Genomic DNA, 15,629 nt, shown 5'->3' on the forward strand with positions numbered 1-15,629 from the left:
AAAAAAAGAAAAAAGTTGAATGTGAACAAGTTCTAATTGAATCGTCCCCCTAAGTAATCCAAGTTACAAAATTCCCACTGTTTACTATGCTAAAATCACAATGAATAATTTATACATATTAACACTTATCCTCGAGTGGCCTCTGGGCCTTGATAAGTGGTGACACCCATGTAAAAAAAAGCATTGTGTCTAATTGAACGATGTTGACATCGATCTTTACGTATCAGGAAGGAAAAAAACTTTAAGGAATTAATCGTCTGAACGAGATGTTTTTTTTCACTCGGTAAATTGATCGTATCATTTGCAATTTCCAACCGACAATATGCAATTAAATAAAACACACCCACCCACACACACACAAACACACACACACTTACACACACACATACGTACTTGTAAAAAAAGTTTTTTAATTTTTTTTTCATAATATTATTTTTTTATTCCTGCATGTCACCAATTGAAAACGAATAAAGAAAAGTTATAAGCTTTTATACTTTTCGTATTCTTTTTTATACGTTTCCATTCATATATATATATATATATATATATATATATATATATATATATATATATATATATATATATATATGGGAGGGTCCAATTTCGCTAGATTCAGCCACTGTGATGAGTCGTAGATGACGAAACACGTGTCAGTGGATAATTATATTTTAAAAATAATATATATACCCCTCCCCATGTGCGGGTACCAAATTGGTTTAAGAGAAATTATTCATTATTCCCAACTCACATTTAGGTAAAAATGCACTTTCGTAAATAATTGAATCCATTCAAAACATATCGCTAAAACAAAAACAAACAACACACACACACACACACATATATATATATATATATATATATATATATATATATATACATATATATATATATATAAATAAATATATAATCGAATGTACTTGTCTTAAAGCATTGTGTGAGTTAAAATTTAGTCACCAAAATGCAATGATTCAAAATAGTTTATGTTGAGTAAGAAGCACAACAGCAAATAAGTTTATATATATATATATATATATATATATATATATATATATATATATTATTAATACTTTATAGTCAGATTTCTACACAGTGGTCTACTGTGTTAGACAGCATTCCATATATTTGTAAGAAATACGCCTTTGTCAAATGGCAGATGTTTGAAATCTTCAAACATCGGATGACCGGGATTTCAAAATTCGCAGAGAATATCTTAGAAGTAAATAGAATTTAATTAAATTATTTATATAAAGATCACTATGATTGTTCATGTTAGCTTTTTCATTATTTTATTCTATCATATTTTCATAGTCAATATTAGCAATTTCCCTATATATAGTAATTGTCTGTATTCCCTATATATTTTTTTAATTATGCGTAAGAGCTAGTGGTGTATGTATTTGTCGCTTCTAAAAACTTTCCAGTGATTCCTGAATTTGTGGAACCAGGCAAAAATGATGATTATTTATTTTTTACTTATTAGTTTAGCCACTATAAATATATAGGAGTACCGCAGTAAATGTGACCGTATGTCAATAAATAACGATCATGTTCTGTTATTGTCTTTTTATAGTTATTTAATTGTTTATTTATTCATTTTAATTGTTGATTTTTTAAACTATTTATTTTCGTTTGTTTAAATATGTTGGGTTTCTATTCTTGTGCTGTCATTTTTTATTTCTTTATACATCCGATGAAAATGTTGATATGAGAATATGACAGCTTGATTATTTCTAAACAGTTATTATCGGTGAATTTAAGTCAAAGTGTCACGGCTAATAATGGCTCAAATAGATTTACAGGAACACATTGCCCCCCCCAAATACAGATTTCACAATGAGTTTATTAAATTCTTAAATCTGTAAAAAAAATGAATTTATACCTTCATTTAAATTAATGCATCACCAGATAATGATATTTTTGTTCAAGGCAAATAAAAAAAACATTTGCGGTCATTCTATTTAAATTTACCACTAAGTTTAATTTTTAGTGGGTAATTCACAGCCTATCAAGACGGAGAGGCAACACGAAAATAAGGAATAGACAGCTGAAGGATGATTGGCAATGGAAGACATTAGCATGGATTTTGATTATTATATAAGCTAGCTCTGGCAATTTTCATGTAACAGCATAAAATATAGAGAATCACATTTCTCTGCCTGTAAGAAATAGGATAAGGTGCAGAGCTCTAATAATATTTTTTGTCTTATTTCACAATAAAAATTTATAATTACAAATTGGCACATTGGCGAAAACAAGAAAAGAAAACCAGCACTAGTAATTTCATAAGAACGCATCACTTCACAAATATCGGAAATATGTTTTAAACGATTTTTTTAAATTTAACAAAAAACATGTTTTGTTACTTGGCGTTTATGCGTGCTCGAACTTCTTTCGTTGACTTTTGTCTGGTGTGGTTGGTTCGGTCACTGCAAAATTCAATCCAAAAACTATGAGATTTTACTCTTTTCTGAACCCATCGATAAAATATCATTTAAATTTTACAAGAGGGGATCAGTTACAAACATACTTTTTTATAACGCTTAAGTTCGGTGTTATGATAAAAACCGTTGTTAAGCAAGAGATGCGCAATCACCAACTACAGCTTCTCTAAACAAGCATTGCTTCAGACTAGTTGCAGAGAAAAAACCCAGTATGACTGGAATCAATGTTAAGATAAGTGGAGAACAGATACATCACCTTGAATTCTCAAATGTTTACCACGTCTCGTGCTGACCAGTCAACGTCGCTTAACTTCGGTGGTATAGGGAGAAATGGTGTGTCAACGTGGTTATAACGAATATATTGAAAATATATTATACTTAATTAAAATAATAGTATACCTTGGAATTTCAGATGCGATTCCATACACTGTCTCCTTTTCCTTAATGGTCATTAACTTGGAACGGACAAAATTTAACATTGTTCATATTAAGTGTCTTCTCAAGAACCAGAATGTCAAATTCATCGTAACTTACGGTCAGTTTCAATAGACAAATGATACCCTCTTTGAGAGTGGCTATAATTGTGAAGCAAATATTGCTCATTCCTTACGACCATTCCTTTTAGTTGGCATTCCCTGAGTTCAGTGTCAAAAGGAAGCTCAAATTGATCGGCACCCATACCAAGATAAGCCACAAGCACATACAACGTTTTCCAAGATGGTTGCTTATTTTAGTACAGACAGGCTCAATCTTGCTTACCTTCAAGAACAGGAACTGGTATATCAACATAATTATACCGTAAATCGGTAAGAATAATACCCGTATGCTATGTAAAATGTTAAAAATGTATATAAAATTTATTTCGAGTCTATATAAAAGAAACCTAGAAATCTTCAGAGAAAAGCTAAATCAACATTAAGTAGACAATTTACATTCCGTGTAAATCTTGTGTCTGCCAAAAATGTTTAACAAGTTTCCTAAAATAGATTTTTTCTCATAATATTTCGATTTCCTTATTTTTGGTCGAGTTTTCGATGATTCTAAAATGGTTGGCAAAGAAAATATACTCAAGAAGGATGATGGAGAATAAAATATGATCAATACAGAAATAACATGTAGTTCCTTGTTGGCTTCCTTTAAGCTCTTTCGATTTTTGCGCTAAGAAAATGACCCCTTGGCAATAATGTAAAGAAAGAAATATTTTCATGAATGAATGATCTTTTAAGATCACCTATATAATTCTTCTCGTTCTCTGAATTGCAATTTTTATCTTTTTATTATTGCTACAAAAATATGTGCCTTATATGTTTACTATACAAAGAACGAGTATAGACTTCACTAATCTCTCCTAAATGGTAGGTATTTCCTGGGAGTATGCTATTGTTGATGAAACAATATACAGGGTATTTAATATTTACCGTTTCAACTTTTTATGATTATCTATATTTTGTGAATTTTCGGGATTTGTTAAATTATTTCCAGGTTTATATGGATAAAGTGTAATTGAAGATTACTTTTAACAATATGGCGCAATATTTAAAAATGAATTACTATTGTAGATCTATTGAAATCCGGAAATGTGTAGTAGACATTTCGAAGACATTAAAATGAATCGAATGTTCGTGTGGAGAGCACTAAAACGTTTCAAATCAACTGATAAGATTCGATATGAGGAAACTTCGTCCAGATTCTTTCGTGTGGACACTTTTATTGATAGACCACGCATAAAACTATATGGCCGTTCGAAGTAACCTCGTCCGGCTGCAATATAATTGTTGTTCCGTTCCATCAACATCTGAGAATTTCAATAGAATTTCGCTTTTATTAGCGTGTCAATGCCCCTCGTCACAGCATCTTTCATCTCCTCAATTATCTAATAACGTCAACCTCTACAGTTTTCCTTGAGATTAGGAATTAAACAAAAGTCACAGTAAGCAAGGTCTGGACAATAGGAAGTGTGAGGAAATATCTTGATGCTCATCTAGGTCAAATTGTCTGTTATAAGAATGGCTTTGTGAAATTGTGTATTGTCCTGGTGTAAATGCCACTGACCCGGTTTGACAATGTGTTACAAAGAAAGGTTGCCCCCTTTCCACGTAAATATGAACAACATAAGATAAGTGAAGATGAGATTAGGATAAGCCGAGATTCGAACCTTGTAAGCAAGGTTCAGAAATTGGAATGTTAGAATTTAGCTATTCTTAAATTCTATTGGATATTGTTTGTATTGTAAAAAGAATTTTTGTTCGTTCTTTTATTACAACTGAATTTAAAATGACAGCTATAAAGAATGAACAATACAAATTAAAAATATATTGTAAAAAATAGTTCAGGTTAAAATATAGGTTAGTTGAGAATACTTTGTTGTCAAAATGTGTATGGAAAACGTGTGCTTAGCCCCGTGAGGTTGTCACGTTTTTGAACCACATTTCTGACGTCAAAGCAAAAATGGGATTTTCAATATAAGAGTTACAGTTAGTCAGATAGCAGAGTTGAAGCAGAACTGTTGAGTCTGCTTGTCAGAAGAGATCAGTAGAGTCAGACAGTGGAAGCGAAGAGTAGAAAGATTAAATTATGTTGAACAAATGTGAATTCCTGACGTAATCATCATTCGACCCAATGAAATAAAGAATCACCATCGATATATGTAACTGTTTGTCTATGTGTCTTCATTCCACAAATTGAAGGTAATGTGTTAATCATCTTATTATGAACATTGTGTAATTCTTCCAAAAATATGTATCTCTCCTCCTCTCTATATGTGTTAAAAGAAATATAAGAACTGTGCATCTATCACTCTATAACACTCGCTATATGTTAAGAAAGAAATATCCCACCACTGTATAAATGTCTCTCACCCTCATCATTGTTATATATATATATATATATATATATATATATATATATATATATATATATGTCCCCGCAGTATCTCTTCAATATGAAATCAGCGTTATCCTTTAATATGAAACCCCCTGCACAACATATACGTTATTTGGTGCTCGTTTTCCAGTGCACTCATACAATGCTGTGGAAAAATCGAATCTCGCGTATACCACGAAAACACAACAAAAGGGCCCATTGGAAAAGAAAAGAAAAAGTAAAATCAAATGTAAAATGTAAATTACAAAGTTACCGTGTGTGCAGTCTAGCAACAGTGGTAAAAACACAATGTAACTTACGTTAAAACTAAAGCCTAGTAAATAAAATAAAAGAAGCACATTTGTAAGATTTTTCGACGGGTTAATGTAGTAAATACACACACGCACAGACACACACAAGCGGCGTTTTTAGTGGATCGAATAGTTAAAAGATGTAATGGTTATATAATATTATTTATATTATTTTTCATCAATTGCTTTTCCAAAATAAATATTGATAACGTTTATAAACAAAGTTAAGCACACAACCAAACAAACGTACAGATAATGCGTGTTTCTGTTGTGAGACGCTCGTGCAGTGCCACACTCGTAAACAAGCAGGGCATCGCACTAATGAGGGAAATAAAAAATAACTAAAATACGAGATATATATATATATATATATATATATATATATATATATATAGTAGATATATATAATATTTTTAAGCAAATTATTTGTAAGCAAAGAAGTGGTATCGTACTAATGTCAAAAATGGTGAATATACTGTAGTCATATTTACACTTGAGTAAGCGTTCGGTAATATAGGTAAGAATAAGATTCTAGTTTAACAGAATCTTCCGAGCGCAGCCAATCGAAAGCGGAAAGATTATGTTTTGTCTGTGTATGTAATCAGTAGTTAAAAGCGCTGCAATTTCAACATCGTGGTATAAAGAATTTTACACAGTGTCAACTGGTATCGGTGGTAGGACTTGATATTCAGAGGAAAAATAGGAATTCGCTCGTCTGTGGATGAGGTGATGGTGATGATGTTTCTCCTAGGATGCAATGTAGGATTTAATTATAACGAATAACTTTGTCTAAAACGACGTTCTAACGTTACATAAGTCGGTAGATAATGCTTTAGACAGTAAGTTTTATATGTGAAATCTGTTGTTGCAAACCGACGGTAATTTAGTTTAGAAGGGAATTTCTACAATCAAAATATTTTATACAGGATAAAAATGGAGGGATACGACCTGAGACGTTTGGCCCGATGGCAACAGAGTAACTGTTACACTACGCCTACTTGTCCAAAAAAAAAAGGTGGGGTAACGTATGGAAATATTGTCTTATAATGATAAAACTACTCGAACATTACCTCTAACAACGACAGAAGAGGACATGCTGGATATTGTAGACTATTGGTAACATAACAGATAGTAAACCACCCCTCTCTTAATAAAGAGTAGATATTGTCCGAGAAGATGGTTTCCATCTCGCCGCATATTTTTCTGGTACGGTGTTTTTAGAGAAGTAAAAATTTAAATTGACAATTCTAATTTCTTTCGTTGAAGATTTGGCAACTATCGATCATTTTGAGTTCAAATTGATTAACAGTTCACTCAAACAGTGCTTACATATTTTAAATAATAGGATAATTTTATTTTGGGAAACATTTGATTATCGAATAATTTAAAGAAATATTCCTGTGAACTGGACACTTCGTTCGTGTTAATTTGTACAAACCTATTTTGTGCGGCCCGTAGGATCCTGTGCAGTCAAAAATAACGAATAAAGAGAAAATAATGACCGCCATCCATTCATTCCTTCATTCAATATTGCCACCTATTATGCAAATAAGACTGAACAATAGGTCAGGTTTGGTCTCCTGTAGTTTGATTTCAACCTACAGAAAGTTTGAACGAAGACCTCTGATGTTAGAAAGGAAGCCAGTGTGGTGAGGGTCTACGTTGAGAGTTGAAGTTCTGGGTTTAATTTTGTTTTGTTTTCTTGAGATCTTTCATTTTGTAGGATTAAGGTATGTGGAAGAGATCGGCAGAGCTGGTGGAGCAGAGAAATAAAGAAGGATGAAGAGAAAAAGACGTAACATTGCTCACTAGTGTGGTATATTGTCTTCTCATGTAAACATTTTGCAACCAAAAGTAATTTAACTGCAGCAACTTTCAACAATTTCCATCTACGTGTGGTTCAAGTTAAAGAAAAATCTTATGAGCAACGTTTATTTTATACGGCTCTCTATCTGTGGAACACAATACCATAGGGTTGCTTCTCAGCTCAATATAACATGATCGTTTGATCTTGGATTAAACGCTAAGAAACAGTAGTTTTGTTCAACAATCCCCTTTTACATATTAGCGGCATCAGATGAAGTTGTCGTCATACTGTCTATTTTAGCCTGTGATTCGTTGAGGTGTTGGTGCATACATGTCAGAACATATAAGACATGGAACATATACATTTTTCTTCTATTGTTTCTTCTGGGAGGTTCGTCAGCTGTCCTTGACGATGTGAGATTTTATGCATTTGAAAAACAAAACCGTAGGGTTTTAGTGTACGCACAATCATGATATTACATTAGCGTAATATCATACAAACATGTATGATTTTTGTCAGCTTTATCGGGATATGTAGTTATGTCTCGTCGTTGAGATTTTCCCTGAGTATATTGAAACGGTTAGCTCCTAAAATTTATTATTATTTTTTTAGCGATTTTTCGCAGCAATACCATGGCAAATGTATGTATAGACTAATTCTCCGATCCTGCTGATTTCTTTCTACTTTGCAAATAACTATGTGTACCTCGTCTTGTATTTTATCTAATTTTAACAGAAATTCGACTCATCTTTACGTTAACGACATGATTCCATCGCGTTTTTACTTGCCTACCGTAAATATAAATCTAACCGAATATCGCTCGTTTTACCCGCAATTACATCTAGTAGACATGTCTGAAAATAATTATGATCGGTTAATTAGTTTATAAATAAATCGTGTACATAAAAATGTAATAAAGATTTGAGTCACCTAACCTCCGGGGCCGTGATGGCGATGAAGCGTGGCTCTGGTAAAAATTGTCTCACGACATCCAACTCTCTCTAAGCTTCAGAACACAAAAAGCATAAGCTATCACCAAATTATTTCTCTTTTAGTACTAACTAGGTAAAACGTTGCTTAAAATAGACTTCGTAGCCTCGTAGGAGATGCCCTTTTCTCTTCCTTGCAACCTTTATCTCACAGAAGAGATGTTGCGAGTTTGTCTCTGATATATCGTTATTTTCATGGAAAGTGTTCGAATGAGCTTCAATCTATGGTCCCCCCTCGCCAAACCTTCACAAGAAACACTCGTCTAGCTGTAAACACTATCAATAATTCCCCCCACTCTTTATCTGTGCCTAAACCTAAACGTAGATTCCATGAACAAAGCTTTTTTATTAAAACTGCACGCCTGTGGAATTGTCTTCCGTTTTCCTGCTTTCCGGCTGACTACAATATGGTTGTCTTCAAGTCTAACGTAAATAAGTTCTTGATGAGCCGTTCCATATAAGTTATCAACTTTACCAAATTTTCATTACTAATGATTACTATAATGTCCAATTTCTACTGTACACAATTCTCAACCTATATACTCTTTAACCCTTATCCTTGAGTGGCCTCTTGGCCTTGATAATGCGGTGATGCCTATGTAAAAAAAAACACGGCGATATAACGGGAACCTGTTTGTCAATGTGATAAATACGTATATATGCACGTGTGTATATATCTATCTATATATCTATATATCTATAAAAGTGAGAATGCGTGTCTGCGCAAACAATTCTCAACCTATATACTCAACAAATTTTTTATCTACAAACATAATATTTAGTATATAGTGTATTCAGACGTGTGAACAACTTTTGAATCGGTTTTCATCCGACAATAAACTGTCACGTGGTCAAAATTGAATAGATGATACGTGGGGGTAAGCGGATTTTTATTAGTTAATTAATTGTTTCAGGAAAGCGCATGCGTAAACTGTCCAAATGGAAGATTTCCTATGTTAAGAAAAAGTATGCTTGCAAACATTTGTTAAAAACCAGATCCACCTGGTTTAATTGTTATCGTAATTGATTTAATATTTTTAGGTTTGGTCTCGATCTCAGCTTAAGTATTTTTCTTCCTTACAAGACGTGAACTGTTTGGAAAAACGTAATACTTGCATGCACGTGTCTAAGTTTCTGTATAAAATAACCTACTATATCTAGGCGTATTTTACGCCCGAGCAACGCTGAATGCTCTTCTAGTATTATATATTAATAAAAAGAACACATACGAGTTAAATTTCTATATATTCATTCGAATAAAAGCGTTTTTTATTTATCAAAATGTAAGTACATTTATTTCAAAAAATGGAATACAAAATTAACAAGGATTTCGAGCCTTCTGTCACCTCACCACTTGCTGTTTTCTACCTAAATGTCTTTTTTTCTAAAAAAAACAAAAACATTATTTGCGTATGTTTAAAAGCTTTTAAACCATTTACAGAATTTTCTGAAGTGATATTATACAACTAACATTAAGGTAAAGGGAACCTTTATATAATAATTCATTCCAAATGTATTTTACGACAATTACCACGACGTTCTTACTTTTTTACTGTACAAATATTTATTTGGCTTCTTATGTTGATAAATGAGATCATAAAACTTTGTAAGTATTATCTTCATGCTGGGTTGCGATATTGGAGAGGTTTGTTGACGTTATGACGGAACAAAGAAGCAGACTTAATAATGTGAAACCTTAATATTCTTTATTACTGAGAGCATTTATTTACATGGGCGGAGCTGCTACAAGCATCTTATTCTGCTTTAACCGAGCTCAAAATATATTTCGTAGCCAAGTTAGGGGATGCTCTTTTCTCTTCCCTGCGATTTTTCCCCCACAGACGAGACATTGCGAGTTTCTTCCTATCGTTATTTTCATGCAAGTGCTTCAATCTAAGCCCCCCCTCCCGGCCAAACTTTTACGAAAAACATTTGCCTATCTGAAACCACTATTAATAATATCACCAACTCTTTATCTGTGCTTAAACCTAAACGTAGATTCCATAAACAAAGCTTCTTAGAACTGCATGTCTGTGGAACGTTATACAGTTTCCCTGCTTTCTAACTGACTAAAATCTGGTTGTTTTCAAGTCAAATGTAAAGTTTTGGATGAGCCGCCCCTTAAGTTATCCAAATTACCAAGTTTCCACTACTAGTTGTTTCTATCATATTTCCCCATTGACGAGCGTACACCCATTTACTGTATCCTCGAGTGACGACAGGGCCTTGATAAATGGTGAATCCTCTGTAAAAAAATGTTATTTTTATAGATTTTGATGCAGGGTATGGACGTCTTATTAATTTTTCTATTTTGTATTTCATTGAGAAAATCTATATGTTCTTACGTAGACGATAGTTTTTTTAAACTTTTATTCAGCCCCAAATAAAGCTTACTGTTACTTAAACGAAAACAAAGGGGCTGTTATGCGAGTCCATGTCTATACGAGCAATATATAGAGAGTTCAAAACGAGAAGTCTGTTCGAATTGCATTTATATTTCTGCACGTTAGATGGATTGATATTATTAAATAACTAGCAATACTCGTAGAGATTTCACGAAATAATAATAGTTTTGGGGAATGTATAACAGTCTAAAGGGAGTTATATAGGTATAAAGGGAGGGGGTTATAAATTCGCTTAGTGGGAGAGGAAGAAAAGAAGAGCGGGGGGGCAATAAAAAAGAGGAAGTACATAGGAATAAAGTTGACACATAACAAGGGGGTCAGGAAGCGATATGTCATATTGCATTTTGTTTCAAATTTAATTATTTTTACATGAGGATCACCATATATCAAGGCCCGGAAGCCACTCGGGGACAATGGTTATTTTGTATACAATAATCAATGGGATAATATCGTAATAATAGTTGGTATTGGATATTTGATAAAGTGTCTTACTTAAAGGGGTGATTAATCAGGATTTTGTTTACGTTGGACTTGAAGACATCAAAGTTTAAGTAAGGTGGGAAACAGGAAGAGAGTTCCACAGGCGTGCAATTCTAAGAAAGAAGCTATGTTCATGGAATCTACGTTTTGATTAAGGCACAGATAAAGAGTGGGGGAAATTACTGACAGTGGTTTTAGCTAGTCGGTTGTTTATCGTGAAGGATTGGGTAGGGGGGACCAGAGATTGGAGCCCAGGCGAGCACTTGCCATGGAAATAACGATAAAACAAAGACAGACTCGCAACGTCTCTTCTGTGGGAGAGAGGTTGCAGGGGATAGAAAAGAACATCCTCCACTAAGCCACGAAGTCTATTTTGTACTTCGTCAAGGCAGGATAGGCTGTCTTTAGAAGCTCCAGCCTAGATGTGGCAGCAGTACTCCATCGTTGGAAGTACTTATCTTTTATACAGATAGAGAATTGCATCAGTAGTGAGATATCTTCTGGAGCGGTAGAAGGATCCCACCATTTTCCCAGCGGCCCGGGCAACGTACTTGATATACGTGTTCCATTTTAGATCAGGAGTAAATGGCAAACCCAGGAGCTTGTCAAACCATTAAGCCTCCCCAAGACGAAAGCCAATAAATTTTGTTCCCATTGCCACTCTCGGATAAAAATTTTTTTGTTAGGTAGATGGTTAGACAATATAATACGTAGTTGTTGAATTTGGATCATTAAATAGGACGACTCAATTGAACTTATTTACATTAGATTTGAATATAGTAAACCGGCACGCAGATGCGCGATATTGTGTTTCACAGACAAATTTAGTCAAGAAATCTCTACAGTTTATTGTTTACTGCCCTGCTATGTTTCAGTTTACTACGTATTTTGCATAATTCTAATCAATATTCTTTGTTGATTACTATCTGCATACAAATACCCATCCCTATAATATTCAGTACGAAGTTTTTAAAAATGCATGATATTATGATCAAATTCGCACCGAGAAAAAAGTGTCATGAACGACGCCATGTTTTATATGATCACCTATTTTATTGTCCATGTTATTTTTATTTTTTTTATTATACTTCAGAATAAATATTACATGTTTTTTGTTTTGTTTTTTTTTTTAAAATCGTGCTTTGTAAAGTATTTGTCTATATTTCTACAGTACTTAGAAAAAATTATATTCGATCAGTTTCTCGAAAATTTTCACAAAATGACGTCTAAAATAATATCATTACAACTGCGCATATTATAATTTTTATTAAGTTAGTCAGAAAATAGAAATATTTAATTTAATCTATTTGAAAATGTAAATTTGTAAGCGCAAGACATTGTTTATCGAATTCTATCATGGCTCTTATCTTTTAAAATGATAAAACTTTATATTATGTTAAAAATGAAAAAAATATTCGAGTTCTTTACGCAATATATTATAATTAAAGAACAGTAAAAAAAAAAATGCACCCTCACCCTAACCAAAAGGAATTTACAGTAATCTGTTATTCCATACCTTCCATATATTATATATATATTTTGGCCAAACTTTGTGGCATCTAACAGAATTTTACTAAAGAATTTCAGAATTATGCAGTCAAAGTGATCCATCCCATGTTTTATGCAGCTAAATTCAGTATGTAATACTTTTACGAGGGGCGTTTGAAAGGTAAATCCGCCTATTTTTTAAACTCTAACCGGAGAAGCTACGAAGACGGCGATGATGCAATTACAATGAGCGAACTTTTGTGTTTCAGAAATTTTTCTACATAGTAGGTATAATTCTAAACGCGCTGTTACCAAGTATTCAATGATGCATTGCTGTTTCTGTCGCATATCCATGACAGAGGTTGCTTTCACATCGTCAATATCTGCAACAGAGAAATTAAATTTCCAGGTCATTAATGCATATGTCCACTCATCATATGACACAGCATTAATAAAAATTAATATCAATATTTTTGTATTTGTGTTTTAAAAAAAAACAGTTTACAAAATATGAAAAAAATAAATAAAACTAGTTAGTTTATCAATGGGAGCAGAAATATGCAAGCGTGTGTATTTTTATGCCGGGATGAGAAGCATAATTCATTTTATCCTGGGGGGATTTGCATTTTAAGCTTGATTAGGAAAGTACCCTGTACCTCTGAAAGCCACCATTCGCCGATGTATGGAGTATTATTGGCATATTTGGGCTGGTTCATCTGCTACTAGTCTCTTGAACATTCTGGCTCGAGGTAGATAAAGCCAAAAATATAAAGCCAGATAAAAATGTCCACGAAGTAATATGGGAGAGGAGACTATCAAGTATCGTCCTTAACTAGGAATAGAGTAACGGACTTATTCTAAGTAGATATTAATAAGCCCCCCTTACCCCCTTTCTAAATGGAGAGTAGATAATGCACTGTGGGTGTGTTATCGGCAGCTCCAGTAACTCTCGTTTCTCCTTTTTAGTCTCTCAGTCCTCATTTCCAATGAGTGATTTTTTTCTGACAAAGGACGAAGAAAAAGCTGCTTTCCAAGTCGGTAGTACTTCGTGAACAGTAGCCTGATATGTCGGAAATTTTCTGTTTCTATGTCTATCCTTGTGGCCATTCTACTAGTAAGGGTGCTGGAGGTAAACGTTTCATCTGGCCTGACGTTATCCGCCTGATAGTCAGGGACCCGAATCCTGGATTACCCACTAAGGAGGCTGTCCTATCAGCAGATGACAAGACCGGGGCTGCTGTACTGCCATTTGGTTACTGGATTCTGGACCATTCAGTAGTGTATGGTGGGGCCTCTCGATGCAATATTAGTGGGTAATTGATACGGCGTTACCTTATCATGCGCTACAAAAAAAAGTCTGTCTTTTTCTCTTTTACTTTCCCTCTTTGTTCTGCTCTAACCATTCAATTTAATTTTTGTCTACTCATTTATGCTTTTAATTCAATTTTTTATAGTTTGCCGAGCAGGTCATACTGCTTTTTCCTTAGTTAACCAACCTTTGTACCATAATATAGTTAAAAGAAACTGATATTTTTCGAAGTCTTCCCGAGAACTTACGTATAAATATTATTTAAAGTTCACTAAAATCGAATATTCTTATTTAACGCTTGAAAGTGTTTCTGTCCAATACGTTTGTTTTAGGGAATCCTAGGTATTAATGACAACCTCCGATGTAGTTCCCGATTCATTTATATATTCTATCAAAATATAATACATTTGAAATTTTAATGTGTTTTTTCTGCATAATGATGAACTTACGATCTATAATTAATTATATAAGCTTTTTGATATAACTGCTCTTTCAGTTTTTTATGAAAATTCTCTTCGAAATTGAACATAAACATAAATTACTTAGAGATTGCCGTTGGTATATTTGGATATCCTATGGCGAAAAGTAAAGATATGATAGAGTTATTTCCGCGTATAAAAATATTTTGGAAAAACATATATAAATATAAATATTAGGCGACAAAATTCGGAAATGATTTAATTTCGAAATTTCATATCTCTGCTCATCACAAAATATAAAACCAATGGTTTTCAAAAAATTGGAATTGTTGGTGTTTTCTGTATGTTTAGTGGTGGATTCATCTCTCTGAAAAAATGTCAAAGGATGATATGTTGTAGTTATATCGACTAGCGAAACGAAAACATAAATAAATAGAACGTACGTTGCAAAAATTATCCATGAGGTTTATGCCGACCAGCAAGCAGCATTCATCACAGGCGAGCTGAACCGACTCTCTTCGAAGAAGGAAGTTTCATTGAAATATTAAGTGTCATGGAAATATCAAGTTTACAAGTGAATCCATTAGCATATACATCCCGGCCAGTGGAGATGACGATGTTAGGTTTTAGCGGTTCTTGCTGATAGTTTTCGTTATTTTATCTAGAGCAGCTGGCATTCTTAACGTGTTACTAATCTGATATTGACCAGCTCAAACGTTCTATAAATCCGTTGATCTAATGAGAACCGATGAATTAACCTGTTTGTTCCGGTCTGGCGATCTGTACTTAATCATTATTAGGACTATGACAACAACATATTCTTTTCATTGTTACGACTCTCGAGTATATATCCGACACAGTTAAACACAGTTAATCAACACATATAACCACATTAATCTATATAAATGCATGTAAAATATCAATGGATAAACACTCTTGGGTCAAAATAATTAAAAGAATATTTTGTTTTCCTAGTCGTAGATCATAAAACTTACTGTTCTATATAGCATCGCCATTGTCATGCGTCTTGCGTTTTGTATGATCCTTACAATTGTTTTTGGTTTCGTTTGTGTTTTTCAACATCAATTTCGAATGAATAAGACGATTATTGTTTTCCC

Source organism: Euprymna scolopes, chromosome 17, assembly GCF_053919585.1.
Source record: "Euprymna scolopes isolate OS-2025 chromosome 17, ASM5391958v1, whole genome shotgun sequence".
NCBI classification, from domain to species: Eukaryota; Metazoa; Mollusca; class Cephalopoda; order Sepiida; family Sepiolidae; genus Euprymna; species Euprymna scolopes.